The sequence below is a fragment of the Canis lupus genome, chromosome 24, assembly GCF_048164855.1.
Source record: "Canis lupus baileyi chromosome 24, mCanLup2.hap1, whole genome shotgun sequence".
In the NCBI taxonomy this organism is placed as follows: Eukaryota; Metazoa; Chordata; class Mammalia; order Carnivora; family Canidae; genus Canis; species Canis lupus.
In genome coordinates this window covers 41,769,470-41,797,395 of record NC_132861.1, presented here as the reverse complement: position 1 = coordinate 41,797,395, position 27,926 = coordinate 41,769,470, and the positions used below count along the sequence as shown (strand labels likewise).

At 38.6% G+C, this 27,926-nt stretch overlaps 1 protein-coding gene and 1 long non-coding RNA gene across 3 annotated transcripts in view; one reads left to right on the top strand and one right to left on the bottom strand.

Moving 5' to 3' along the window:
• COL4A3 (collagen type IV alpha 3 chain) overlaps window positions 1–27,926 on the bottom strand; it is a 130,559-nt gene that overhangs the window by 96,623 nt on the left and 6,010 nt on the right. The window lies entirely within an intron of this gene.
• On the top strand, window positions 274–27,926 carry LOC140616507 (uncharacterized). 2 transcript variants are annotated; one of them, XR_012016981.1, is made up of 4 exons: window positions 274–491; window positions 627–667; window positions 1,864–1,931; window positions 26,640–27,926. It is a non-coding gene; the product is annotated as an uncharacterized lncRNA (long non-coding RNA). The 2 variants fall into 2 exon arrangements; XR_012016980.1 differs by lacking the exon at window positions 26,640–27,926 and adding an exon at window positions 17,617–18,160.

The window sequence follows — 27,926 nt, the reverse complement described above, 5'->3', positions numbered from 1 at the left end:
CTACAATGTTACACTGCCTTCGAAACACCAAGTTCCAATGAACCTTTATTTAATAGTACATGGTAATACAATAATTCTGGAAAGGAATTCCGCAGCTGGATTTTGGCTGCTAACCAATCTTGAAATCAAACTGCCAAATAGGGCTTAGCGTACTGGCAAATCTTGAAGTCCTTTTTCACCAGTGCTCAGGTTAATGGTTATTTAAAGTATACCACAGTTTTTAGTTAATAATACATCGTCCCATGTGGTCTGAAGGATCTGCCAAAACAAGTAATGGCCAACTAGAGCAATGTCTCATTTGGGGTTAGATGGTGCTCTGGACAAATTGAGCCTGGTTATCTGTTTCCAATAGACAGGAGTCGTTCATTTCAATTGGAGAACTATATCCAACTGGAATGCTTGCCTCTCATCAATGGTTTTAAATCTCTTGTTCCATTTAGAATCCTTTCTATTCTACAGTTGTTTCTCACTGGTGCCTGTAGTAACATCAGGTATTTCTCAGTTTTGAGAATGAACTATTTGTTTCTTTAAACACAGGACCCCACACCTTGGATTTCACAGCCTATTGAAATCAAGGTCAACTGGAAACTAATACTCTGCTTCCATTCTTCTTTTTGTGCCTTCAGATTTCAACTGAAACCACTGAGAGGACAGCCCCAACTACAATGTGAGTCTGGGATGTGACTATTTGCTTTTCAACCTAAAATATGTTGGGTTTTCTTCCTTCCTTCCTTTCTCTTTCTTTTCATTCCTTTTTCTTACTTCATTCTTTCTTTTATCTTATTTTTGATTGTGTTTTCTGATCCTACTCAACTATGTTGCTCCTATTATACTACTGTTAACATTTTACCAACAAGGAATTTTTTTTTTTATTCCTTCTCAGCGGAAATGTTTCATGTCTTAAAACTATTCATGACCTTGTAAATAGGAAGATTTTTTTTTTCCACAGAAAATATTCCCTTGGTCTTTACACAGATACTAAGTCAAATTTATTCAACTTTTATTCTCTCGGTTCCTTCTTCTATTTTCTTAAGATTTATTTATTTTAGAGACAGAGAGAGTGTATGAGCAGGGGGAGGGGCAGAGGGAGAGGATGAATCTCAAGCAGACTCTCTGGTGAGCATGGAGCTCAATGCAGGACATAATCCCAAAAGAAAGAACCAAGAGAGGGGTACCTGGGTGACTCACTTGGGCTATTTAGCTCTAGAATACAGATTTATCAAGATAACATCTCAAATCAACTTTAAAAAATGCATTTGTTCAAGCAACACCATTTTGAAAAACAAGTAAGACGTTTCATGATTTTTACATTACAATTAAATGTGAAAAATACAATTCCTAACCTAAGTTTAAGTAAATGTAAGGGGAAAATTCTTTACATTTCCTGCAAGGTTGAAAATTTCCATAATAGAATTTTAGAAAAAAAATGCAAAAAAAAAAAAAAAAAACCAACAAAAAAAAAACAAACAAAACCCAAGTGAAAAATAAGCTGACATGCTACTTTTGCAGTAGGAAACTGAAGCCATAGCCATGATTGTGAATGGACATCATGCAGCTGATGATAGAAACAAGTTTACAAGTGCAACACACAGAGAAATAAGATGTTCTTTTAGTTTTCTTAGAGAACCCTGCTTTTGGGGTGTGCACAGGTTTCTAGAACTAACAATCTAGACCATATGACATTTTAGCTCTCTTTATGTTGCTGAAAGAGATCAGAATATGCCATTTCCAAATAACCCACTTTGGTAGAAGGGTTATTTTGAGGTGAAGGCAACTGAGAACAAAAGAGATAGAGGGTATAGGATGTGCTCTCTGCCCTCCCTTGATCTGCCTCAAAGCAACCTATGTATTTCCCTTATAAAGGTCTTCTCCCCAACTCCATACCATGAAGAGGAGAACCCTCAACCACCAGCAACAGAGACATTATTGAGGTGAGTCTGCATAAATAACCCTTAATGAGTAACTCTTGCCTACCATTAGCTTCCCGCACATATTTACCACGCCTAGAAGCCTAACCCCTTTTCCCCGTCAGTAACTTTTCTATAATTTATTGCCTTTTTAAAAAATAGATTATTTATTTATTTATTTATTTATTTATTCATGAGAACACACCGAGAGAGGCAGAGACATAGGCAGAGGGAAAAGCAGGCTCCCTCTGGGGAGCCTGATGTGGGACTCAGTCCCAGGACCCTGAGATCACACCTTGGGCTGAAGGCAGATGCTCATCTGCTGAGCCACCCAGGCATCCCAATTTATTGCCTTTTGTTAAAATAGTATGTAAGCCCCAAGTCTAAACATTTCCTTAGATTTTTCACTTCTGTGGGGTCCCTGTGCATGTAAAAATATTACCATCACATAATAGTTGTATGCTATTTTTCTGTTAATTTATCTTTTGTCAGTTTAAATCACAAGCCTCTGGCATGAAACCTTAGGGGATAGGGCAAAAGACTTTCCTCATCTCCCCCACCAAAGGGCCCGCTATCAGTGGTTTTGTGAGTGTGGGGAGTTTTGTAAGTCCTAGCACCTGTGTATATTAGAAACATCCACCATCGTCTTTCTTATTTTCTGAAAATGGGTAACTATTAAATCTACATGCATTCTTTAAGCACCTATGGTGTGCCATGGCTTTGCTTGGAACCATGAAAAAAATCCCATTGGGGACCAGCCTCCAACGAGCCACAGATGTAGAATGGAAGAGATGAGAATCAAGGAGAGAACAATCACCGGTTGCAACCCTATGTGGAACTGGTGCTGAGACAATGGAGGAAGGGAAGGTGCCTGGGACTGCTGGCACCCAGGGAAGACTTTGTAAATGCTTAAATCCCATATCCTAATGGAAAGTAGCTTTACATTAAAGACAAGAAAAAAAAAAAAAAACAGCTCCTGCTTAAAATTACACATGCATACATACACTAGGTAAAGATAGAAAATTGTGTCTGCTCTTTCTCTTCCCATGACTATCCAAATCACAAAAAGAAATGTCTTAAGATGGTAGGGTGGGAGGACTGAGCCCACAGTCGGGCTCTGCCAGCATTTATTCATGTGCTTCTGGAAAAGGCTTCACTCCTCTTGATCTTCAGCCTCCTTACACTGGTCTAAGCCACCTCAACTAGCACCTTCTACTTCCAGCATTCTATGACAAGGTCAAACTCTGCTATGCCTATAAAATAGGGTGCCTTGAAGGCTGTGCATAAAGATGCGATGTAATTAATTAATTAATATATAATATGTAAGATAAGCCCTCACTTCGGGGTGCCTGGGTGGCTCAGTTGGTTAAGCAGCTGTCTTCAGCTCAGGTCATGATCCCAGAGTCCTGGGATCCAGCCTTGCATCAGGTTCCCTGCTCAGCAGGAAGTCTGCTTCTCCCTCTTCTTCTGCTCCTCCCTGCCCCACTCACCTATGCTCTCTCTCTCAAATAAATAAATAAAATCTTTTTTATTTTATTTTTTATTTTTATTTTTTTATTGGAGTTCAATTTGCCAACATATAGCATAACACCCAGTGTTCATCCCATCAAATGCCCCCTCAGTGCCCATCACCCAGTCACCCCCAACCCCCACCCAAATAAATAAAATCTTAAAAAAAACACAAAAAAATGGAAGTACTTGTTTCAATTTATCTATTCTAAAAATCATTGAGGGCATGACCCATCTTTCATACTAGATTTTTTTTTTTTTTTACATTTTTATGTGCATACGAAATACCCAGGGAACAAGGCAAAAGTACAAGGCCTTCTGAACTTCTGCTCCCTACAGCTAGTCCTCATTCTGATTCAGTGAATCTGGGCTGGGCCCAGGAATTTGCATATTTAAGTTCCCCCAGGTGATTCTGATGCCAGGGATTGTTTTCCTGGGTTGTGGGCAACAATTCAGGAACACTGAAGCGGAGGATTAAGCCTGACCCTGAGCCATTTCTCCAGCTGAGTACTTTCAGAGACTTTAGGGAAGTTTCAAATCAATCTCTTTGGAATGCTTCAGATTAGACATAAATCCTTTAGATCTGTTTTGATCCAGTCATAGTTGTAGGCTGAACCAAAATGAAATACAACAGGGCATTGATTATCTGGTTATATTTAAATCTCTAAAATACTTGATTTTTTTTCCTCAACTGATGGTGTGCCAGGGGTAGAAATTTCCACAGGCAAAAATTTCCAACTTCTATCAGTGATCGAAACAACAGAATGGAGGTGGTGGTGGGCGAGATAGACAAGGAAATTAGTAACTAACCTAATTATAAAAATATTGAGTTTGCAATTACCAAGGTAAGTCCTCCAGAGGAACATGGAATTTTTCTTGTGATAAACATCTCAAGATGTTTATTTTGAGATGCCCCATTGCCATGCTGACTGGTCTTCACTCACTGGTAATGTGCTTCTCTGTGCTGAGCCTGAATTCTTATTCCTTAACTCATTTTTCTCCACTTTGTTCTTAGCTAAGAGTAAAAACAACTGGTACTCTCCAGTGTGAAACAAACCAACGAATAGAGAAAAAACTTTTATATACAAGGAAAATATTAAAATAGCCCCTCAGTTTAGTTATCTTATTTTTTAATAAGATTTTTATTTATTTATTCATGAGAGCACAGAGAGGGAGGCAGAGACACAAGCAGAGGGAGAAGCAGGTTCCCTGTGAGGAGCCCAATGCAGGACTCCATCCCAGGACCCCAGGATCACACCCTGAGCCAAAGGCAGACACTCACCCACTGAGCCACCCAGGTGCCCTTAGTCATTTTATTTTCAAGCGTGGTGAGCACTATTTTGGATCTTCTGTGAACATGCCTAAATTTTCAGAGAGCAAAGTCATTTGTCCAAAGTCATAGCCCCCTGGTGGGCCAGCCTGCATGCAATGAAGGGATGATAGGACGAGTGGGGTACTAAGTCCCAGGCCCTTGTTTTGATTCCTTGGATGTAGTAGGATCCAATTCCTATGATTTTCAGTCAATTTTCCTTCCAGCCACCCTTCATACTGTCTCTAGAATGTAAATCTATGATGATTCCCTGCTTAAACCCCTACATTGTCTTCAATATAAAATTGAAATGCTTCTAACATGGAAAAAAAAGAGGGGGGGGACTCTCATAAATATGAAATTTCTCTCCTCTTCCTTCTCCACACATCTCTTTCTCCCTCTCCCTCTTCGTCCCAGTAAGAACCTGACCTTAGTTAGGATTCCAGAGCTCTTCTCTCCTAACTTTTAATGTTTACCTCACTATAGCAGTTTTGGAAGTACTTTGGAAAATTTCCTAATCTATCATTGTGATGGGAATTTTTTTTCTTTTTTCTTTTTTCTTTTCTTTTCTTTTTTTTTTTTTTCTTTGTGATGGGAATTTCTTGAGCCCGCTCCTCTTCTATCCCCAGCACTAGCACATGGCCTGGAGTTTTTGTTAAGTGAATACATTTTTGAAAGAAGGAAAAGAAACAGAAAGAGAGAGAGAGAGAGAGAGAAAGAAAGAAAGAAAGAAAGAAAGAAAGAAAGAAAGAAAGAAAGAAAGAGGAAGGAAGGAAGGAAGGAAGGAAGGAAGGAAGAAAAAAGGAAAGAAAGAAGGAAAGAAAAAATTATTTGTCTCAAAAAAATGATGCCTATGTTTCATGTGCTTCATTTAAATAACAAATAATGTGAAAAAAACAAATAATGTGTAACAATATTCAATTCTCCTTAGCTCATTTGAAACAGTACTTAGCTGACATAACAGTTCATGTTCTTCATAAATGATACATTATATATATATTTCTGTTTTTATAGACTATTTTCCATTTATTTCTTTAAAAAATCTTTAATTGTAGTTGGCATGTAATATATTACTTTCAGGTGTACAGCACAGTGATTCAACAATTACATCCATTATGAAATGCTCACTGTGATAAGTCTAGTTACCATCCTCGCCTTACAAAGGTATTACAATATTACGGACTGTATTTCTGATACTGTACTTTTCTTTCCTATGATTTATTTTATAACTGGAAATTTTTACCTTTTTATCCCTTTCACCTGTTTCACCCATCCTGCCACCTGCCCTCCTCATTGGCAATAACCAATTCTCCGTATTTATGTCTGTTTCTGTTTGTTTTGTTTTTAAATTCCACACATAAGTGAAATCATATGGTATTTGCCTTTCTCTGTTTGACTTATTTCACTTAGCATGATCCCCTGTAGGTCCAATGATACACTATAGTTAAATTTTTAGACAAGCATTGTGATAATTTAAAAAAAAAACAATGTTTGAGGTTAAACACCTACTTCTAATCAGACTGATGGCCATTCACAAATCCAAGTTTGCTTGATTAAACCTTGATTCAGGAAACAAACATCTCAGTTCCAGACTTTGGTTTCAATGCCATCAGGGGTTATAAAATAAAGATAGCTGCCCCCGCTATCACTTACAGAAGATGACCCACATAGATAGCTAAGAACTGAATCAAATCTATTCTGACCAAGAGAAAAATGCAAAAATCTTTAGAAAGACAAGCCAACAAGCTGGGTCTCAGTAACACACAGGTAAGAGGGAAACAGATGCTATTCTTTCTCCTTTCTTTTTCTTTCTTTCTTTTCTTTCTTTCTTTCCTTTCTTTCTTTCTTTTTCTTTCTTTCTTTCTTTCTTTCTTTCTTTCTTCTTTCTTTCTTTCTTTCTTTTCTTTATATTTTTCTTTCTTTCTTTTGAAAAAGGAGCTATTTCCAAGATATTTGGCATTTTGACAGTTCTTCACCTGGGCATAAAAAGTACTTTCATACATACAAAGTACATGGAGAAGACAATATAATGGAATGGTCACACCCAGGGTTCTAGAGCCAGAATGCCAGGCTAACAGGCCAGCTTTACCATTCACCACTCTCATGACTTCACTTGTCTCTGTCGTTTCCTCATTAGTAAAATAGAATAATTGTAACCTCCCTCATGGGAGTATAGGGACATTCTATGAACACATATGGAATGCTTACCGCCATGCCTGGCATACAGTAGGCAGGCATAATACGTGTTAGCTATATGATCCACTTATATCTACTCTTCCAGGTTGTGTGTGTGTGTGTGTGTGTGTGTGTGTGTGTGTATGAGAGAGAGAGAGAGAGAGAGAGAGAGAGAAATGAAGAAGTGACTGGAAGTTTTTCAAATGCTTTCTAGTACCTATAGGGAAAAGTTGTTTTTCGTTTTTGACCTATAAGCATGGGCAATTTATTTTTCTCTAAAGGCTTTATTTATTTATTTATTTGAGAGAGAGAGCATGAGCAGGGAAGAGAGACAAGCACACTCCCTGCTGAGCAGGGAGCCGGATGCGGGACTCGATCCCAGGACATCTGATCATGACCTGAGCTGAAGGCAGACACTTTGATAGGACTTGTTCTTGGCGTTTTATTATTTTTTTAATACACTGTACTGTTTTTATTTTATTACTTCATTTTATTTTGCCAATGTTTTATTCAGGACATTTTCATCAGGGCACTTACAGGATTAATACTCCTGTTATTTTTTTCTGCGATATCTTGCTCAAGTTTTGAATTGATTCATGGTGATTTGTAAAACAACAAAAATGGAAACAAGGAGTTAGGACACTGGTTTTGCTTTCTGTCCTGGAACCATTTAATAGCAAAGCTTAACTATTTCTTGAAATGGAGAAAAATTACACTTGTGACAACTTTGAGGTAAGAGTTTCCTTAGAGGATAATTATTAGAGAACCTTATTATTTCTTCCAAGATTATTGGCTTATTCTATTAACTCTCTTAATCATTCTTTTAATAATTCTAATAACTCTCTTATAAAATTCTCTTAATTTTGATAATATATATTCAAATTGAAAAATCACTCCAGGTCATCTATGTTTCAAATCAGCACAGAACATTCAAACTATTTTTACTTTCACTTGTGTGTGTTGTTATTTCCACATTCTTATTTTGTATATCAATAATGTTTCTGTTTTTTTTATTAGATGAGCTCACATTTTTCTACTTCAACATTTGCCAAAGACCTATCTACTGTATTTATGAATTTACAGTTTTTTCTATTTTCATTGACACTTTTATGTTTTTAGCTGTTTTTTCCTTCTGACTTAATTCTGCATCTTTGCATTTTCAAAGAAACTTTTTGAGTTGATGGCTTACTACATTTGTCTTCTTTATTTTGTTAAGAATGTGATTTACAGCTCTGGTCTGTAACTCCGGGACCTCCTTCCAGCCTGCTCCCTGTCCTGGGAGGCTGACTATGAGGTCTACAGCCCAGGTTCCACCAGAAGGGGTTCCTGAGATGTCAGGTGTTGGGACAGAGATGGAGGGAGGGGGAGGTGGATGAGGTCAGGGTCTTCATTGTCCTGGCTCCCTTACTGCCGAGTTGCCTTGAGCTCCTGGGTCAGTATCTGTATTTCCTGCACCCCTCCATTTAGTGGCCAGCTCAGTACCACTGTATTCCTGAGTTCCAGGAAAGGAAGCAGAGGTGGAAATAGTTTGGCTGCATACTATCTCTAATAGTTTTCCTGGACCTCACTTTTGTAAACAGTCTATCCATAAATAAACTCTGCTCAAATTATCTGGTTTTGAATGTGCCGCACGTATCTTGTTGGGATACCGACTGACACAAATAGCTATTCATTGTCCTCAGAGGACATTTGGATACATCCTATAGGATTTTTTTCCTCATCTTATTATCAAAATTTATTTAACTGTCGTGCCATTATGATCTTGACTTCCTTCTTAAGCTAAGAGTCATTTAGAAGAAAGATTCAAAATATACAAGTAGGCTTTTTGTTGATGTTTGTTTATAATTCTATTGCATGGTGAGTAGGTTTTGATTATTTGTAGAGTTTGTGGGATTCCACCAGCTTTTCTTTGTCGTAAATTATGGTCTATTTTTATAATTTTTTTATGAGAACTGGAAAAGATGTATTTTTGTATTCAGGAGATAGTTTGCATATCAGGTTAATAATTAATTGCATTATTCAGGCCCTCTAAACCAGTGTAATTTAAAACATGGGTCAAAGCAGTTTCTTAACCTGCTCATAATTAAATAAATACAGAACTTGACAGTAATGATTTAGAAAGTTTGGAGTAATTTGACAGAGCTAAATATGCCGGTTGAATCTAAAACAAAATGTTTGGGCTTATATTTAATATCTTTCTTATTCTACTTTCTTATAATTCATTTTCATCATATTTTATAATAGCAGTGGTCCAAGATAAGATGGAAAGTAAACCACAAAACAAAACTGTTCTTATAGTTTTAGCTGTATAAATAGCTAAAAAGGTTATAGGAAGGTTAAGCAACATTGCTCTAAACTCTTCCTTATTGTGGTCAACTTGATTTATCAGAGATCCTTTACTCACTCTTCACTCTCACCCACAGAGAGGACACATCTGCCTTCTCTTCTTCCAGGCCACTTCAATCCCTGACCCTTCCATACACACACACACAGCTAAGTCCCAGAAAAAGGGACACTTTCAGAGATTGAGGGTTTGGGTCACAGAAGAGGACCGTCACTCAGTCTCTCTCCAGTGACAACTACTGCTAGTTTTGAAAGCTTCACAATTCTGATATCCACCCCAAGACAAGAGGGGTACATTCATATCTGCTACATCATTTCATCCCCACAATAAGCTGAGATATATGTAGCAAGAAGGGATGAAAAAAATTCAAATTTGGTGTTGGTGCTTATCCTTACTCCCTTGTTAGGTCCCGGAGAAAATGAAATGAGCAAGTCAAAGGTGACTAAATCATCAACCTTTCAGAACAGCACACACACACATGAAGATAGTCAACAAAATGATAGAGGGCAAGATTACAATCAGACACAAACTTAGCCTTCTTTATAATCCCATAACTAGGTTTTGACAAGCTCTTCAGGAGGACTTAGGTTGTCAGGACCTGAAATAATGGGAGTCAACACATTTTGCATCTGAATCGTATAATCTAAGTTAGTATTTATACTCTTATGTCTTGCTTTTCATCCTATCACCAAAGAAATTAAAATCAGTACTTGAATTTAGAGCAAACTAATTCTTTCTTCTAAATGGTGTGTTTCAGAATGAAGAAATGATACATAGAGAAACTTAAGCAAATAAAAATTTCCTTCAATGATTTTTTTTAACTCTCCATGACTCTCATTACCTATTTTTTTTAAAAAAGATTTTATTTATTTATTCACAAGAGACACACACAGAGAGAGGCAGAGATATAGGCAGAGAGAAGCAGGCCCCATGCATGGAGCCTGATGTGGGACTTGATTCTGGGACCCTAGGATCACGCCCTGGGCCAAAGGCAGACGCTCAACCACTGAGCCACCCAGGCATCCTTCATTACCCAGTTTCTGATAAGGGCACTGCCCTAGAAGAAATGATCAAACTTATTCCAATGTCTTTGTGCCTTGTAGGAGCATTAGCATTATTCTAGGTTCTTACTATTCCTAGTGTTTCAGAAATGAATTATGAAAAAATCTTTATTTTTAGCCTTTCCAATTACCAAAATAAGAAAGTGGTTTCCGTTGAAAGTTATGTGAGATTTCACAGTCAATTTCTGTTAGGATTACACAGAAATTTCTTGAAGTTGAAGCCAAGGGTGTAAAATTTTAGTCACATCTGTCTCCAAGATGAGTTATTAGGCCGACTTTGAAATCTGATAACTGTGTTTTGCTGAGTCACTGCAATCTATTGCAGCCCCGTTGGCACACTTTGCTTTTGAATCCTTGATATGGGCCTGGCCACCAGGGTGCTCCATAAATGCTTCTTGGATAGAACCATTCAACACTTATTATAGTGCTGATGCAGAGTGATTTTGTGGACTGTTTTTCAAAACACTTTCATAAAACTGATTGTATCTCCTGCTTTCTCACTTTTTTTTTCCATAACAAAATAAAAAAAAATGGGTCTTTTGTATATATCATGAATCTTAAACATTCACATCCCTTGACATAGCATTTCCACTTCTAGGAACTTCTACAGAAGCAGAATCGTAAATCAGAAGCAGAATGCCATATACAAATATGATTATAGCAGCATCATTTACAGTAATAAAAAATGTGAAATGTCCTGAGTGTCCACTAAGAAAGAAGCAGCCAAGGAAGGCTGAACGTTAAAACATGTTCTCAAGACCACATACTATTATTTAAAGAGTCTATTTTTATAAGAAAAAAAAGACCACAGAATCATATACACAATATCTTTACATATATTTTTAAAATATCCTACATATAATGAAAATGCTAGTGGAAAATAGTAAAAACATTAATGATATTGTCTTAAAGCAGAGAAACTATGATTGACTTTTTCCTTTCAAATTTTCAGAATTTAGCACATTTTCTTTCATTAAGCACACATTACTTTTTTAATTGAAAATCATCACACTTTTTATTTTTAATTAACCAGGGAGGATGGGAGAGAAGAATTTTTTAGTAGAGAGAACAGTCCATGCTGGACGGAGGGCCAGAAAGAGGGCCAATGTGCCTGGATGTGGAGAGATAGAGGAAGAGGAAGGAGAACGGAGTTAAGGAGGTGGATAGGGCAGCAGCAAGGGAGAAGCATTGAGTATGCTTTTAGCTTTACAGAGACTTGCATGCATCTTGTAGTAAAAGATGAAAATTTATTCCAAAATATCCTGGTTTGGTGAATATTTCAACTCATTTACAACAGTGAACATCAGTTAAGATGCAAAGAAAAATTTACTGAATGTAATGGATACTTGGTTTCTTTCTGCTCTTCTTGTCATTCCTTCCTGGTTGGCTTTTCTTCACCTTCCAGGTCTCAGTATGGATATCACTTTCTTGGGGAGGCCTTCTCTGTGTTTCTCTATGTGCCTCTCTGGCAAGTGTTCTCTACCACCACCTTGTCTATTGTATGACACTGCAACTCCCAGCTCTTACTAGACTGGAAGCTCTGAGAAGCCAGGCCTACCTTCCTCACTCTCAGGCCCCCACCTGTCACACAGCCCCTGGCCCACAATAAAAGTTCTCTAAATACTTGTTGAATAAATTAATTAGAAAAATATTCATATAGTAAACCCAATGCATCATACCATATGTATACATATCGATGCAAAAAACTATATTGCGCATACACATATATGTATCTAATCCTGAAAGTTGTTATTATTTTTTTGGTATTGTAGCACACTAAGTGAAAAAGGTTCCGGTTTGAAAGAAGTTATAAACATTTCATTTGGGTTTTCATTTCATGAATTGCAGAACCTGTGCCAATTTTCTAAGCAAACTGGTGTAACTCTGTTACGTGAGATGGTGTGGGGGAGAGGGCTTTAAAAATAGCCGACCGGATATCCCTCTTGGTGGCTTGGGTTATGTAAAAGTATTTTGTGTTAAGCCAATGTCTCACAATGGATCGCTGAGCTTTGAAAAGGCTATTTGGGATCCTTTTTTTCTGAGTTAAATATCTGCTTATGAACAGAATTGGGACTGAAAATCTCCTAGAGAAAGGATACTATGTCCAAAGAGTTATCACTTTTTAACTCCAGGTACTAAAAAAATTCCCATGTTAGTCCTGACAGTGATTTAAGAAAAATAAATAAAGTCCCTTAACCACTCAGTGAGAAAGGAGCCAGGATTCCTATAAAGAAAAGTTGCTAGATTTGGGCTTAAAATACTTCTCTATTAGAGCAGAACAATCAGATAACCTCTGGCTTTGTTAAATATTTACTTTAGTTTTTAAAAAGAAGTAATTTGGGGACACTGTTCTCATTAAGACCCCATGAAAGTAAAATGATAGGGATTGTTGTTTGAGAGTTTACTATGGACTGAATCCTTGGGCACAGCTGAGTCTATTGTCCTGTGCTATGCCCTGACCCCAAAGCTAGGCAAAGATGGTATGATTAGCTGGACCATTAAGATTCTCTCTGGAGTGGGGAATTGGGTGCTTGGTAGTGGGAGGGGAACCCAGACCAACAGAGAGAAGACAGAGGGGAGCCACCCTGGTAGAAGGTGTGAATGACAGAAACCATGAGAGAGGACACACACAAGGTAGAGGAGGAGGTGGTTGGTTATCTGGAGCAGCAATGACAGAAACAGAAATGGGTATGGAGTTGCTATAATTCCTGCTGTTGAAGGGACAATGGGATAACTTGTCACTAAACTTGCATATTCCTACAGTAACTTCCACTTTCTATGAGACCTGCCTCAAGATTTAGATTCCTATTTCTCTTATTGATAGGTGTGTATACCTACAAAAAAACTTGTTTCTTGAGACATCAGGAGAATCTCTGTTCCCTGGGGCACGTGGGTGGCTCTGTGGTTGAACATCTGCCTTTGGTTCAGGTCATGATCCCGGGGTCCTGGGATGGAGTCCCGCATCGGGCTCCCTGCAGGGAGCTGGTATACACAGCAGTTCCCTGCTGCCATATTTTCTCCTTGGCATGGCCATACCATTCAAAGCCCATTACTGATGGAACTGGAGGGTATTATGCTGAGTGAAGTAAGTCAATCGGAGAAGGACAAACATTATATGGTCTCATTCATTTGGGGAATATAAATAATAGTGAAAGGGAATATAAGGGAAGGGAGAAGAAATGTGTGGGAAATATCAGAAAGGGAGACAGAACATAAAGACTCCTAACTCTGGGAAATGAACTAGGGGTTGTGGAAGGGGAGGAGGGCGGGGGGTGGGGGTGAATGGGTGACAGGCACTGAGGGGGGCACTTGACGGGATGAGCACTGGGTGTTATTCTGTATGTTGGTAAATTGAACACCAATAACAAATAAATTTATTATAAAAAAAAACAAAGCCCATTTCTGCAAAAGCGCTGCCAGATTCACCAGTCTCATCCCAGTTACGTGGTGTGATTGCCATCATTCCCCCAAATTCTCTCCCATCCTTCCTCCAATTTTCTCAGTTTACATAAAAACCCATTTGGCAACTTGGAAACTCAATATCTGAATGGTTGCTGGGATCCCTGGTTCATGAAGAAGATGGAGAATTACTCTGTTATCCTGACTACGGCATTCTGAACTTTTAAAGACATTAAGGCATCTTGATTACAAGATAGAAGAAATGCATTGCCAGGTACCTACAGTTTGGCCATGCATACTGCAAATATCTGGGTAATATCTAATAAGTGAGAAGATCTTCAATGAGAGGAGTTGTTACAAGGAGATTCTAACTTAGTTGCTCCAGGTGGAATTTTCTGTCCTATTAACCAGCACCTAAAAGTATGATATCGTCAAGAACTGAATTTTCACATTTTGGCTCTAGATTGCTGGTATTGATATATTATTTAATTTTCCTGCCAAGTGTGTTAAAGATACAGTCCATACTAAATATAGGTCTGATTTGTAAATGCTTATTTCTTGATGCATTCAAAATTCCTTTGAAGATAGGAGTTAATTTAACAATACAGTTGGATTTTTGAATATATGATTTCCTGGAGCCTTTCCTAAAATGCATCTGTTTTATTTAGGAATGACACTGATGACCAAACACTAGCTTTTGTTTCCAATTAAATTAATTGTATTTTTCTTGGCCCTTCACACAATAGAGTAATTGTTATACAACGTGTAACATAGATGCGTATCTATTTCACATTGTCTAAAACACAACCAAATAATTAACATAAATTTGTGGCAAAGTGAATCTGTAAGGTAAATGTTAATACAATTCTCAAAGCTGACTTGTGAAAAAGAATTAGGAAGAGAACCTTTCATATTCTTCACTCGTGTCCTCAAACAAGGACATTTCAAATTATAGAATATCTCTCAAAAATGGATGGTCTCCATTCCTCCCATGGGATACCAATCATATCAAAATCTACTAATAGGGGAGCCTGCTTGCTCCCTTAATAAAACTCAATTCAAGATCATCCTACGTCGATAGAGAGGAAGAAGAAGTGGCTTGACTCTGTAGTTTGTTTTGGAGTCAAAGTCAAATTCTCCTTGGGAGGTCTCTCACTGTGAGCTGCCACTGTGCTAGCAAGGAGAATAGAAGCATTGATACCAACCTAAACAACCAGCCTTGAGGGAGAGGGGTTGATACCATATTCTGCCCTTAATATCTAGTAGGGCTGGAGAGACCATGGTGTCATCACAGTCATCACCGTTGGACAATCATCATCAACCAACTTCACCATCGAAAGAGCCAATATTGTTTGACTTATTACTATGTCATATGCCTGATTGCAGTCAATTCTAACAACAGCAGGATTATGGAGATACAGAAGAGGCTTGAACATATGGCAAAAATCATACCAAATATTTCCTTCTCTCTCCTCCCCAAATCTTTACCACAGGAGTAACAAACAGGCAACTAGCCACAGTGATTTACAATGTACAGTCCATTCCTATTTTACTGGAGCCCTCCCTGCCCAGGAGAGGCTGACTTGTTTAACTCTGGGAACTCTTTCAGGGGCTCAGAGGTCTGGGCTCCAGGCCCCCAGAGAGGCAGGCACCCCCTCTCTCCCATCAGTCTGAGGCAGTGTTTCTACAAGAGAGCTTGAAGGATCTCTTATACCAGAATCATCTGTGGTGTGATGAGTAGATTCCCAGGCCACACCATGAGGATTGTGTCAGGAACTCTGCATTTAAAAATAAGCTCTACAAAGGACTGTTACACAGTCTAAAGCTTGAGAACTGGTCTAAGGCTTTTCCTTCCAACTTGCACTTCTCTTTTTACTTCTTCCCTGTCCATTGATGGAATATTCACCCTTTCTGTGAGGACCCATGGAGCAGGGCCTCACCCTCTGGTCTCAAAAGGGTTAAATATGTATAAAAGATGGAAACATAATATGATGATGGGGACGGGGGCAACCTGGTGCACTGTGTGACACAGGAAATGAAATTTATCTCTTTAATATTTGAAGATGAACATGAAATCTTTTTTTTTTTTGAACACGAAACCTTAAACTTACGTTTATATTGCTCTTCCAGTAGTAATGACTGATTTGCCATATATACAAGAGCAAACACAACTTTGTAGGACTGTTTTTTCTCTCGACAGCTAGAAGTCAACCAGTCCACATGGAGATTTTATGTGATCTTTGTTTACTAACAGCACCATGTACTACCAGAGGGAAATCACTGAAAGCCTTGTGGCAAATCACCTCAAGCTACCCATTCTTCATTTCATCAATAATCAACTAAACCTTGCACTTGGCCAGCAGCTCTTTATTTTTTACAATTTGGTTGACTGGATCCACTTCTAAAAAACAAAGTCAACCTAATGTCAAAAGTTCAGTGAGGCAGCTTTGCAAAGTAAGGGTCAGGAATGTGTACACCAGTTTATAGAGAATTTTTCCAAAATGTGAACAGTGAAAAAAAAAAAACAGGATTTTTTAAAAAACATATACTTAAAATGCTTTATGTGGTTTGTTTGGTTCTGTGACGGACTTTAAATGTGTTCAAGTTAAATCATTTAGAGCTAAAAAAAACCCCACAAATATTGCTGGTGAAGAAAAGGCAGGCCTCACCAAGTGAAAAGACATATTTTATGACAACAGACTTAGAAATGAATGTTGAAATGAAAAGATAGAGTGCAGCAAACATTTCGACTAGATCCTTACTGGTACAAAAGGCAAGGACTGTAAATTCTCTGGAGGCTCAGAATAGCAATCAGAGGGCTGCAACCAAGCTTGCAAACGAGGTGACCTCGATGAAGGTGTAAGTCAAGTAGTTAATCCAAGTCCTATCTTTTGGGAAGAGATATTTTTCCATAGTTGCCATTTCTTTCTTTTTTTTTTTTTTTTTTAAGATTTTGTTTATTCATGACATAGAGAGAGAGGCAGAGACTTAGGCAGAGGGAGAAGCAGGCTCCATGCAGGGAGCCCGATGTGGGACTCGATCCCAGGACCCCAGGATCATGAGTTGAGCCAAAGGCAGATGCTCAACCACTGAGCCACCCAGGTACCCCCACAGTTACCATTTCTGTTATAGATTGATGGATATTGATTTTACCTGGGCTGGCACTCATATGAGAGACTTTCACGGCAGAAAGTGCCTCATAATTTGGTGAGAGGCAATGATTAACCAGCACGTCAGTTCTCACATTCCCCTGGTCCATCTTGGGTAACTGCCAGCTGGGTTTCCTAGCAGGAGTTCACCCATGTGCACCTGCCGGCCCGAATCTGCTGCTCCTGAGGGTAACTCTCTCCTCACATGTTAACATAAGAGGCTTCTTGGCTAGAGGAGAAGGGTGCTGACCCACCAATTCTGCTGGCCAGACTGTTGTCTGGATTCCTGAATCCTTGCCAGGGTTCTTTGGTGGCAAGCAACAGAAATTATTTAGGCTAACTCAATGATAAAAGAGGAATTTGTTGGAATGACATGAGGCCGTACACAGAAGTTGAAGACAAGTTAAATAAACAGGCCTCAGAAAAGACCAGCCTCAGGGCCGTTGTGAGGATCAAGGTATAAAAACTAACGGAAAGTTTTTCAGGGCCCTGCTGTCAGGATGAATAAGCTCCTTGCATTTTCAGCTGAAGATCCAAATTCCTGGGGGAGGGCATGTACTGGCTCAGCTTCGGTCATGTGCCCACGCCCTGGGCAATGAAGAGATGCTAGTTCCCTCAAGTAAAATCAACACACTGCCACCAGAGGGGGACAGGAGAGAGGTCAGGGAGAAAGAGCAGATGTCCACTGCACTGTTTTCTGGTGTGACCTGGTCTCCATCTACCCGCCTATCGACCTTGGACAGACTGTCTCCTCTGTGTTTAGGTCCTCCTGGCCAAGTCTGATAACCACCAAGTTGGAGTCAATCTTCTACCTGGCCCCATCAAAAGTCTGAAGTCAATGGATTCCAACGAGCCTTCTGAGTTGGGTTTCTCCTCTTCCCACATACTACTCTGCTCAGTCTCTGCTTGGAACATTTCAGAGGTTCCTGGGCCATTAGTTTCTCAGAAATCTCCCAGATTCACCCCGTTCTTATGCTGGTCACTGTTATTCTGAGCCCTTCAGCCCCAAATGCTTATTTTAAGCAGAACAATTCAAGCTGTTTATATATGTACATGCAAATCTTTTAAAAATGGCAAAGCAAGCAAGCAAACAAACAGAACCACTCTACTTCCTTTGGAAACACATAACCCTTGAGAATCTATTTACACAGAAATGACTTCACATAGGTTCAAAAGTCGAATCTTTCAAAAATCCAGTGTCAAGAAAAAAAAAATCCAGTGTCAGTGAATACAGTGCCATTAGGAACCATTCTAATTTAATTTGTGTTTATTCCTGTTGGTAAACTGAAATAAAAAGTTACGACAAATCTTTGTGATATCATCAGCATCCCGTGTTTAAAAATGAATAGCCCAACTGATCTCCCAGTTGAATAACAAGAGCCTGGAAAGTAAACTGAAAGACTTTTGGCTGCTGGGTTCTAGTAGATAAAAACCTGGATGATGGTTTGGTCAAATATTGCCAAATATCAACCATCAGCAATACTTAACTAAGCTCCTAACACGCCAGGCACAGTGCTAGACATTTATAGATATTATCGTATTTCATCATTATCATCTAGATGAACCTACAGGTTCCTATTATTATCCCCTTCTTACAAATAAGGAAAACAAAGCTCAACAAGTTAGCTAGGGCCACTCAGAGAGTTCTTAGGTGGAGGGAGTTATATAAGGGTGGACTTTCTAACTTCCTGCTCAAATAAGTTTGTCTCTGTAAAAAAGTTTTGCTCATGGAGAAGGGTTCTGATAGTAAAAATGGTGAGAGATGATGGATTCAGGAGTTCAGGGGGAAACTATTATTGGAATTAAGAAGCCTTTAGTTTTATTCTAATGTACAACTTTCTTCAATTGTACATCTCCAGAAGACCCCACATGCAGACCCCTGGAGACCACCTGTTGGTTGTGGCTCATTGTGGTGGTTCCGATGGACACCGTCACCTTCAATGTGCCTACAGAATTAGGAACTGCCACTCCAGTGTTAGAAACACAAAGCACTGCTCTTCTTCACAGTGAATAAACAGGAAAATTCTAGGCCAAGAAAAGCTTATAATAACAACAACAAAGAGCCCACTCTATTTAGACCAAGTCAGTGATTTATCCAAATGAAAAAGCACAGCAGTTTCACATGTGAAAACAAGTCTGGCTTTTGTGAGGCTTTTCTGACTGCTACTTTCTGAAGGTGAACTTCACTGAAATAGATTCCCAAGTAAATCATTTACAGTGTGTTAGTGGGTAGATGTTAAGAGTAATTGCTATCAGTCTTCTGTTTTTATGTCAGAAAATACTGAACACATTGCATCTGTGCTAACCTGATTAAGTGAAAAAAGTTCATGAGTGATATGTGTGATGAGGTTCCAGAGGGGTCCAGGTAGTATTTTGTTTCAATAGGTGTAGGTCAAAATTTCCAACATTTTCTTCCATTACCCCCTTTATGGATATTAAGGTCTTTTCTTTATTTCAATTCAGTTTTTTTCCTGCAACTATTTTTGCCTCTGATATTATAATGCAGCTATTACACAATCTACTGAGACTGTACGATAATGCTTATTAAGTTACTGCTCAACTTGACATAAGGAAATCAACTGGATTTTGATGCATGATTTAACCAGATTGGCCTTCAAAAAACCTAGAAAAAAGTCTAAGAGGTTCTAGGCCCAAATGTCACCTGCTGGGAGGTCATAAAAATGGGTGAGAGAAGCAAGAAGAGATGGGATAGATGGAGTGCGGTTGCGAGAGAAGAAAAAATTGCTCTTAGGCACATTGATTGTAATGGCCCATGGTCTCCAAATGTCTGCAATGATCTAAAACCAATGGGATGGCCTACAGTGATAACTACTGGGGGTCTTTGAGCCTACGGCCTTCCAAATGTAGAGTTAAGAGTGAGGGATGAAGGGGCACTGAGAAATGGTGAACTGATTGAGGCCGGACTCTTTAAATCTATCTAATGCTATGCTGACTCTAGGTCTATAACAAAGAAAATGACTGGTAACCCCATATTTTATTTGTGGGCATTAGCCATGCATCTCATCATCAGCTCTGTGTTCTAAGAAAACCCTGGCTTTGTTCAAGATATTCTTTTGGTTGATTTTTGAGCAGAGATGAGATCATTAGAAGTCAGTGGCAGAACGGGTAGATTATTATAAAACTAATGTTGGGAAAATTGACTAGTTTGGTAAATTTTAAAAATTTAGATCCTTGGCTCACATCACACACCAAATCATATTTTGGATTAAGTAAAAAAAGATGATAGAATATATATCAAAATATTATCTCCAGTTATATTTACATGATAGAATTTGACCTGATTTGGTTTTCTTGTTTTGCTTACCACTATTAAACCTGTGTCTATCATTGGACCAGTAAAATTTGTGGTATAAAAAAAGAAAAAAATACTATAGCAGTCGATCTAATTAATACTTTTACTATATAAGTCTATTACAGAAGTTGCATGGGCAAGAATTCATCATAGCTTTGTTTATAATATCAAAAATTTAGGTTAAATAAACCTAAACATTGTATATAAACATGATGGAATAGTATGCAATCATTTTTATTTTATTAAAGATTTTATTTATTGATTGACGAAACACAGAGAGAGAGAGGGGCAGAGACACAGGCAGAGGGAGAAGCAGGCTCCATGCAGGGAGCCTGACGTGGGACTCGACCCTGGATCTCCAGGATCAGGCCCTGGGCCGAAGGCGGCGCTAAACCGCTGAGCCACCCGGGCTGCCCATGTAATCATTTTTAAATGATGTATAATGAGGTGAAAAAATAATATAATGTCAAGAAAGCAGGATACAAAATACCTTACACCATATGATCTCATTTTTATACAAATATAACAAAAGATTGACACTGGCTACTGCTGGGTTCTTTGACTAGGAGTGCTTTTAAAAATGTACTTATCTATATATCTTGAATCTTCACAAACAGGCATATATTACTTTTATTGTTAGGAAAAAAAGATCGGCATAGAAAGAAACATTTTTGCTTAGTCTGATAACTAGTTCTAACGGCTTCATTATCAAACTTCCCAAGGAGCCATCCTTTAAAAGATATTCCGAGACTTTCCTCAGCATTGTGCACTGTACTTGAGGTGTTCAATAAATGAGCACCAAGTGAATTTACACTTTCAACCCTGTGGCTGCCGATTACACATTAATGGAATCTGAGGGAGGCTGTGAGCCAAAGCAGGTTGCATGGTGTCTCTCTTAAACCCATGCCAAAAAGTCTATATTTGAAAGATAAGAAAGGACCAGAGTTTTACTACTAAATGTTCCCCAGAATTATCTCTGTAATTAACAGGTATTTTAGGTGAGGTATTTGGAAAGTCACCATAAAAGTGATGAAATCACTGGATGAGTTTTAGTTTTAGTATTTACATGGGGTGGTGTAAGGTAAACACGATCTTCATTTTGTAATGGGGACCGTGCTCAGGGAGGATGCCATTTCTGCTGATGTTTCCAAATAATGTTATTAGAAAATACCAGCAGCAAAGAATGCACTGAATAATATTTTTGAAAATAAGAAACTCCTTAATACATTCCAGGAAGTTGATACTGAGTCACAAAATAACAGGAGAATTAAATGAGTATAAGAAACATTTGGACTATTGCTTTTCTGATATTGAAACTCATTCCTGTCTCAATACTACTTGGCATTTGTAGAATGCAAAATGTGTTCAATTATAGGACTTCTGGGGAGATAGGAGGGAAAGGTTTCTCTACCACATTATATGATTGAGGCAATGGAAAGTCTTGGAATTCAAGTGACTTGCCCCACATTGTCTCGATTGTGATTTTCTTCTGACACAGGATGAGGGGGGCTTACTGTTGCCCTGCGAGATCTCTCTTGGATGGCAGGACGCCTCAGATGTGTTTGTCTCCCTTACTGCTCCCTTGGGGTCTGGGGATGCTACTCTTTTGGGTCACGTGGGCTCTGAATGCTCAATCTCTGAAAGGCCTGAGTAGGTCACAACTAATAGAATCCCTGAAGGTTTCATGGGCCCAGCCACAGGAACATGCAGTACTTGATCAATCCACCATGTGGTCTTCTCCAGAGGATGTGGACATGAGAGAGTGTTGGCACTTGTAGTCTGGCTTCCAATCCATAGGATCCTCATCTCATGAGATTTCAGATACAGTACTGTTCTTCGTTTGGTTTTGGTTTTTTGTTTTCTGCTCTTTGGAAGGGATTGCAGGATTGCTTTTGCCTAACATGGCAAAATAAGGAGAACCTCGTCCATGTGTGTAAACTCTGGGGCACTGCTTACCGAATGCTGATAAGAGCTCCAGCGGGGGTGGAGGCTGGAAGCAGGGAGAAGACCGCCAGTAACTCTACATGCTGCTTTCTGCAATCATTCCAGCATTTCCAAGTACTTTCCTTTGAAGATAAGCTGTTTTCAAGCCATTGAAATCTCACTGCTTTCTGGCTCCATTGTTGTCACACAATTTATTGCTATTACACAATAAAGCCCACATGTTCGTTGTTCTGTACATTTAGCCAATCTTTATACTTCCTTCTCAATTCCACTCAAATTTTGCTTTTCTGCATTTTTCCTGTGATAGCATATCTAATTTTATTGTTATTGTCTGTGTACTTATCAAAGGTCCACATTTGGGGGCATTCTCCATAAAGGTGGGAGGGACCATGTTGGGTTTTATCTACCTTTGTTCTCAGCATCTAGCTGAATTAATGAGTGAATCACTCAACATTTCACCTGAAAAATAACATTTCATTTTTATTCTTGTGCCACAGGATTCAAGAATCTCCTAATCCTTTACTGCCTTTTTAGTTTTAGTGTTTAGAATAAAATGTTGGTCCAATTCCATGAACATTCATTGAGGACCACTAATCCCAAGTGTCCTGCCAAGAGCTGGAACCAAAAAGAGGAATAAGATGGAACACCTGTGTTCCAGGAGATCAGCAGGGGAAGCAACAGGGAAATGAGTTCAACTCTTTTGAGATGGCAGAGAGAAATACTACTTCAGTAAATAAAAGTATTGCATTGATGTTTTGACTGTAAAAGGATAATAGTTTTAGAAATCATTCTTTCTGAATAGCCAAAGCATTTTAAAAATAATCTTATCTCCAATAGTTATTTAAATAATAACAGTGATATCTGATACTCCTTTTTTTATCATCTGGGACATTTTGGTAAGAAAGAGTCCTACTCAAAAGCCCAAATAACCAGAACTCCCAATTCTAAATCTACTTCCTCCACTAATCTGATGAGTTTTCTTGGTTCAGACACATAACTGTTAATCAAGAATGATGCTACCTTGCTGTCTTATTCAGAAGTGCACAAAACCAGACATTTGATAAAGTATCTGCATACATAATGATTTAAAATATGACTTTAGGAAATGTTCATCTTCAAGGAGTTCCATCGTAGCTTTATGTCTAAACAAGTGGAAATACCCCCCAAATTCAACCGAAGCATATTACCTAAATAAGTTATTGTACCAACCTGCAATGAAATGCTCTGTATATATTTAGAGATACTTGTAATAATTAATAACTCAGAACATTTTCACCAGTCCATCATTAGGCAAAAAGAGTAGAATAAAAAAAAAAATCTGGTAGAGAACAGACTAAAATGTTAACAATAATCACCTATGGGTAATTTGACTATGGGTAATTTCTAGTTTTATGTTTCTTTTGGTACTTTTGAAATTTTTCCAAATTTTGTCCAATACATGAAGCTTTTTTTAAGCCAGTATGTGAACGCTTCAGCATTCCCATTATACATAAATAAATAAACAGAATAAAATTATCCTATCATCTAGTTAAACAAAGAAAGTGAATGTTAACCTTGTTGTTTTGGGTCTCTCCAGACCTACTTTGACAAGGACAAATATTGCAGATTTCTGAACTTTCCATTCATAGAACTTTTTCCTTGAGAAATTCATGTAACAACAAATATCCTGGTGGGAAAAAAAATCCAGTGACCTGACTGTTTTGTCTACATAATGACAAACTCCCAAGGTATTTAGAAACCTTGAACTCCTTTTTAAACACTGGGATCACTTCTCTAAGAAACGAATTTGGAAATACAATTTAGTTAACAAACATCAATTTTAAAGATTGAAATTGGAAAATTCCTAACTTACCCCAAAACTACTGTCAGAAAAAGAAAAGATTTTACACACTTATGTTTTAAATAGCTTCAAGAATTACATTGTTTTAAAAACAATGATCTCATGCCAATAATACCGAAATACAAGAATATCAAATACTCATTAAATGTATATTTACACATACATGGGCACATCCACACATATACCACCTACAACGATACATGGAAATATTTTTTGATAGCCTGGTAGTGTATGTACAGGGCATCAGACTGGATTTTTAACTTTCCTCTCATCACATAAGTGATTATCAAATTAATTGCACAGAACCTATTAACAAGGACAGATTGAGCAACTGCTATGTTGATCTAGACTGGTTCTCTTCCATTCCTCTCTTTCTGACTGCCAAGGCAACAGAATCCAAGAAAAAGTACCAACAAGACTTCCTTCCTGCATTGTCACCTCTCCTTTACATAGGCTGGGTTTCCAAGGAGAACAGTCAACCTTCTCCATGTGCCAGTAATACAAATCTTTGGAATAGAGATAACATTACAGTTCTTTAGGAATGCTCCAGTGCCATCCCACTGCACCTTGGGGCCCTTCAGAGTCTTTACCAAGGCTGGCATGCTTCTCAGACAACAATGTACCAGGGAAGGAATTTCTTGTGGTGCTGATCAGTATGCAGATTTCAGTTGGGGTGGTTGGGAAGGGGCCCGACATGGGGAAGGCCCCTCCTACCAGGAGGGGAAGCTGGTACTGTGAGTCCTAATGAGTAAGGAGCTCTTCACCTCCTTTCATTCTTCCCTGGCTTGGAGCCCTCTCTGGCCTGGGACCTGTATCAGCTGGGACAAGCGCTCCTTGGCCCAGTCTTACCTTCTTGCCCTGGGCCTCACAAACGCATTTGGCAAATTCAAACCTGTCCCAGTGAGGTTGAGGAGAGGATGACAGAGACACATCAACAAGAATGAAAGAACATTTTCATCACATCACTTGACATGTGGGCCCATTACCAAGTTACAGTGTGAACTCATTACTCATCCATTATTAATGCAACAACTGTCTTGTGAATAGCATAAATACACTACATTGTCTCCTTTTTGTTAAAATGTTAATTTGTTAACTGCAAACATTAAAATTATAGGATGATCATCCACATACAGTCCTGTGGACTTATTTCACCTTACCCAGGGAGCAATTTACCATCCCTAATTAACACCACCACCATGAGCCTGTTCCCTTTGGGGCACCCTGCCTCCCTGCTTCCCATCCCTTGCCCCACCTCTAGCAAAATAGTCTATGTATTCCATCATGGTGAGTAAATAAACTTAGCATTTTCTTTTTCTTTTTCTAAAACTTCTGTTGGTCTTGGTTTTATTCTTTAACAACCCAGAAGCCATAAGATTAAAAGCACCTTACCTCTCTTCACTCTTGAGAGGCCTTGGCCTGGACCACATTCCTTAGTCTCCATGTAAGGCTATAACTTATGAGCTGTTTCTCAGAAAAGTTTTCCCCAACGACCTCTAGCTAAGGTAAATATTATCCTTCCCCATCACCACATCCTTTTCTCTCCTAGCAGGTACCACAATCTATGCTTATACATTTGTTTACTGAGATGCTGTTTCTCTCCCCTATTCCCCTAGACCCCCAACTCCACCTAACTCCACCATGCAGACTGTTTGTCAATGAATCTCCAGTACCTAGGCCACATGTCTATGTCTCTGTCCTATGATCTGCTTCCTGATTTTAATGAAAATAATAAAATAATTGTAGCTAGACTATAAGAGCTGTGAATTGTGTTGAGTACTTTATCTGCGTAGATATGCTACCATCATTTTTAGGTAAGAAAAACAGAGATTGTTTCAGAAGTAACTTGCTTAAAGGAACACTAAACCTCTTCTCTGGCTCAGTTGTAGTGATAACTTAGTTTATATTTTAAAATGAAAGTCATGTTGGTTTCCAATATAGTTCTCCTTACCTTTTGCCAAAAGTTCACTTTTTAAAATTTTTTTCCAACATTTCATGTACACAACTTATTCATATATTGATAATGAGGCAATAGAACTAAAAATGTACAAAGTAATTTGTGCAGCTTTAAGCATTGTAGCCAAGGTCAACTATCTTAACTTTCTCGAGAAAAAGTTGCACAGATCTTTAGGCAAAATCCATGCTGAATTATTTTCTTTAATTCAAGTTTGTCATTTTGATAACATGTTTTATTTCCTATGGCAAATCAGCAAACAAAATGTGTTTCATTCAGAGATATGACCTTATGGACTGTATCTCCCTCTCATATCTGGATTGCACGTATGTGGGTGGGTCTGTGCTATCGAAGATGGTGGCCATATATGGCTATAGACATTTGAAATGTAGACACTTTGAATAAAGATGTTCTAGAAAGGCAAAATAGACACCAGATTTTGAAAACTTAAAATGAAAAAGAGATTGTAAAATATCTACTAGTGTTTTTAATAGTGATTACATGTTGAAATGATAAAATTATGGATACATTGGGATAAGTGAAATATATTCAAGTTGATTTCACCTGTTTCTTTTTATTTTTTTAATGTGGCTAAGAAACTTAAAATTACATATGTGGCTCATCATTATGGCTCACATATTTCTATTGCATGATGTGGACACCAATGTTTATTTATCTGAACTTATGAAAGCGTGTAAAATAGAAAATAATAGAGCCAGTATAATTTCATTCCAGGGTTGGCCAGAAAATATCTGAAGCCAGAGGCCTTAGCTGGCAGTTGTAAGGAATCCCAAGAGGGCTGTAAAGACTGGCATGGGTGCATCCAGAAGACAAGAGCCAGTGATGATACCTTGTAAGATAAACACTGAACTCGGAGTGAGAAGCTTTCTTATCTGATTTCCAGAGATGAAGACATCTCACAGGTATTAGGTGACTGGTCAAGGACATGGTGGTAGGGCTGATGGGGAAAATGTCTATTCTGTCAATAAGGTGATATAATCTCAGGTTCCTTATTTTCTGAAACTGAAAACAGAGGTGAAATAACCTACACTGAAAGTCTGTTATGACTAAAAAGCCTAGGTGGGGGCCTAGACTTATAAACCTTGTAGAACAAAATTGCTCTGAGCACCACATGTTTTTACTGATCTTGGAAAATCTTTTACTCCGTGGTGGATGGACGCTTGTTGGCTGAAGGCCACAGCATGAGTATGGTCAGATGCACACGGGTGAAGGACCACAGGGCATTTGCAAACCAGACAGCCTTGCTGTTGGAATCGTACACTAACAGGTCTGAGGGTTTTCATCAATTGCAATATTTAACAAAATTATCCTTACTCAGAGTTAACACTAGACAGTTATTACTGTGCTTTCTATAACAGGGCGAAAATTATAGGGGAAATGCAAAGGTAGATTTCTTTTAATTCGGTTTTGCCAAGGATCATGCTTGAAAGCAAACTAGCTAATATAAGCTCAGAGGAATGCTCAAGGAGGAAGACCCACCTCAGAGAGGGAGAGGCCTCTGAGACGGAGCTAGCCAGCTCTGCTCTTGTTGGCCTTGACCCCCACCTCATTGAATGCAAGTCAGAATGTTTGGAGGAAATGGACAGAGGGAGGGCCTGGCAGAGGGTGGCCCTGAGAACATGAAAGGAAACATGTTTGGTGCCCCCATCCTCCCAAATCATTACTACATTAGTCTATTCTAATGGAAAAAAATTCTCCTGGGAGCCACAAGACTACTTTGTTCTTTTTTCTCCTCCCAGGGCAGAACAGCTCCAATCTGTGAGCAATGAGGTGAAATGAAGGGGGTGGGGCAGGCTGAGTGATGACAGAGGAGGCTTTTATCTTCCCCAAACTTCTCATTCACATGGTCTCCCCATGGATGATAATAGACAGAAGACACAGGACAGATCCAGACCTTGAAATCATAGAAAAAGAATCAAAGTGATTGAGTATAAAATGAGAATGTGTAAAATGATTAAAGGCATAAAATAGGAGGGAATCTACAAAAAAAAAAAAAGACCC